Source organism: Penaeus vannamei, chromosome 12 (genome assembly GCF_042767895.1).
Source record: "Penaeus vannamei isolate JL-2024 chromosome 12, ASM4276789v1, whole genome shotgun sequence".
Classification (NCBI taxonomy): Eukaryota; Metazoa; Arthropoda; class Malacostraca; order Decapoda; family Penaeidae; genus Penaeus; species Penaeus vannamei.
In genome coordinates, this window is record NC_091560.1 from 32,145,223 (window position 1) to 32,149,244 (window position 4,022).

Here is a 4,022-nt window from a genome sequence, read left to right on the forward strand (position 1 = left end):
CTTTTCTATGATAATTTTCACTGGGTCATTACCAGGAGGGGGGGGGGGGTGTACATAATTGTTATAATTTCGTTTTTCACTGATGTTATTAGGGGAATTTTCATGATATGCCTGTTTTCACAACGCATTCATATTCAGCACTATTACAAAATTGTATTTATCTTTTGCGGCATTGCTTCCATATCAATTGCAAATCCTGGCCAAGGTCAACACGCTAGTTCACGTGGCGTGTTTGGACGGTCTGGAACGGTATGTCAATGTGAACAAATTTGATACATCATAAAATACTACGATAATGACGAACGTCTGTCTTGTATTCTTTTTCTCACTTTCTCTTCCCTCCCTCTTTTTTATTCTCTTTCCCTTCCCTCTCTCTCATCCTCTCCGCCCTTATCAGGAAAACAATAATCGTCTCACAAATGTTATATATATCATAAATATAACATCATTATCGTAATTATAATCACTAAGATAACATTTAGCGATGATGATCCTGCTGCTGTTAATCTTTGCTAAAATTCTTACTCATATATTCTCGAACGCCTTGCTAACTGAATGCAGAATTGCCTCTTACACTTCGCCATAGGTCTTAAAGCCTACAAAAGCTGTGAAGTGTTTATGAACCCTGCTGTGTGCGTGGTTTGCTTTCACCTTGAACTCTAGATGAAATTACAGTTACCATGTTCCGTGTGTACCCAACGAAGATAAACATTCCCTTTAATCGAGAATAACTCCTTCCGGGTGTATTGATACACCGTTTGACACGTTCCAAATTAAGATTAGGTGATTAGATGTTTGCGGGTAAATGATCTCAACTTAATCAAAATCCAACAATGTTAGGTTTAGCATAAATTGATGTCAATATACATTAATATCGTTCTTATATAGAAATTCGCATATAATAAAAATGTGACAATACCCAAGTGTACTGTAGTTCCCAGAAGCTATGGTATGAATTGATAAGAGCATTTGTGGGTAGCAACAAAATATAACGTTCAACGGTACCCTGATTTTTTTTTTTATAGCGATTATATATATTAATAATGGTAGTGCTTATAAAAGGAATAAATGTAGGCAGTGGAAATATAGGTAATAAAATTATATAAAAAATAATTCATTAATAGTCCACGTCAGAATTTGTTATTTTCATGATAAAGAAGGAGAGAGAAAGAGAATAAAAGACATGTTCGTCCTTACCTTAGTATTTTTATGGTGAATCAAATTTGTTCATATCAACATCTCCTTACAGACTGTCTAAACAAGCCACGTGAGCGAGCGTGTCGACCGAGGCCAGGATTTACAATTGATATCACAGTAATGCCGCATAAAATAAATACAATATTCTTGTAATAGTATTGCATATGAAAGCGTTTGGAAAACAGGCGGATCATGAAAATTCCCTCAATAACATTACTGAAACACAAAATTATAATAATCTTATACTCCCTCCTGTAAGTAGCCAGTGATAATAATCATATGAAAGAAATACATTAAAAGAGAAAGACAAACAAATAACATTAGGAATAGGAAGGCGCTCTTATAAGCATATATACAAATTCGCTTCACCTTCATATCCCGTAAGTTTCTGTGGTATAGTGGACAGCATGACTGCCTCTTAATCAGTAGACTCGGGTTCAAATCTAACACACATACACTTTTAAAACTAAAACGTTATATTTTTAAGATTTTATTTTCAGCAAAATTGTTACCATACACGATCGCCTACAAAATGTCAGACTGTGAACGGGGTTCTTCTCTACTTGCCAATGAATATTACATTTCACTTGCCACTCACGAATGCTTCGGAAAAACGCCTTTCTCACTCCATACATTTGCTTTCCTCGAGTTAGTATAGTGCAAATGGGAAGTTGCATTTTAGTATAACGTGTATTTGTATAGAAAAATAAATTGGAATGTATATTGAAAGATATTGATTTATAATGAGCATAAATTTATTTAAATCTCACACGTTAAATCAGTACACACCCAAAAGTTGTTCTCGATAATATAGTTAATAAGTTAATTTCGCTGTTTATACACGAAACATGGTAATAGTAATTTTATCTAGAGTTCAAGCTTAAAGCAACCGGGTTCATAGTTGGATATTCAGCCATGGATCATATCAAAATTATTAACCAGTCTATTTTGAAAACTACTGAATTCAATACAGTTTTTGTAGGTTACGATAAGACCTATGACTAAGTTTATGAGGCAATTGTACTTCCAATGAACTAGGCAATCCTACTTTTAGCGAGCTAGTAAAGCGCACAAGAATACATATTAGTGAGAATTTTTACAGAGACAACAGCAGTAACATTATTATTGTTATCATGATGATTATTATTATGGCAATAGCAAATTATAGTAAATATTATGGTGATAATATGAACAATATTTTTTTGATAATTACAATTATTTTTATTCGTCCTTTTTGTTTTGTTTTGTTTTTTCATGGTAGATTTGAAACAATTCACGATTTAATTTCCACTGTGGCTTTTACTATTCCATCTTTGTTTAAAGGAGAAAAGACTAAAATATAGACATCATAAAAGGGACGCGAAGCAAAGAGACAGATAGACAGACAGACAGAGAGGAAAGAACGAGGGAGATGAAATGTTTTTATATTTCAAAGGATACATTTTTCTTAAATAGTTATGTAGTGGATGGCATGTCTGCCTCTGAAACAGTAGACTCGGTTTCAGATCTTTATGTGGACTATTAACCTACCTTTTTTCACACCAATATTTTTACTGCAATAGTAGTAGAATAGTACCAGACTGTGAACAAGGTGCTATCGACCGTTATATTTTTTGGTTCCTACAAATGCTCTTCTCAATTCGATTTTTAGCTTTCATCTATTAACTACAGTACATTTGGGAAATATCACTTTTTTATTATATGCGAATTTCTCTAAAATAAGCGATGCCAACTTACATTAAAACATGACAATTTATAATTAAACTAACATGGAATTTCATTATGTCTACATCGGCGCGTACAGGTTGAGGACACTTACTCGCAAACATCTAAGGAGTGCTAATCACCTAATCTTAATTAGGAACGTGTCACGTGGTGTATCATTTCACCCGGAAGGAGTTTATTTTGTGTACACACGCAACGTGATAACTGTAATTTTATCAAAAGTTCAAGGTGAAAGCAAACCACGCACACAATAGGGTTCATAAACACTATAGGTTTCGTAGGCTATGATAAGACCTGTGGCGAAGTGCAAGAGAAATTCTGCATTCAGTAAAATAGCAGGGCGTTCGCGAATATATATGAGTGAGAATTTTTACAAAGCCTAACAACAGCAGTATCATCATAAGTGTTATTATAATGATTGTCATTAAGATAATGGCAAGTTATAATAATAATTGTATATATAACATTTGTTAGGCAATTATCTTTATTATAAAGGAGGAGAGAGAGAGGGAAGAGAAAGAGAATAAAAGAGAGAGAGGGAGGGAAGAGAAAGTGAGAGAAAGAACAGACATTTGTCATTATCAAAGTATTTTATGGTGTACCAAATTTGTTCACATTAACATACCCTTGCAGACTCAAAACACGCCACGTGAACTAGCGTCTTGACCTAGGCCAGGATTTACAGCTGATATTAAAGTAATTCCGCAAAAGAATAAGACAACATTCTTGTAAAAGGACTGAATATGAATGCGTTTTGAAAACGGGCGGATCATGAAAATTCCCCTAATAATTTTGTACTCTTGTAATGACCCAGTGATCATTTTCATATGAAAGAAAAGGACAAACTGCATAGGAAATAGGTAGGCGTTCCTATATGGATACATAAAGATTTGTTTAATTGCTACCATCTAAGTCTCCGTGGTGTAGTGGATAGCATGACTGCCTCTTAATCAGTAGACTCGGGTTCAAATCCTGACGGAGACTAACACACATACACTTTTTAGATTATTTTCGAACTCATATTTTTAAAATATCATTTTCAGTGCAATTGTTATTGTGGCATAATCGTCTATAAAATGGACAGTGGAAGAGGTTCTTTT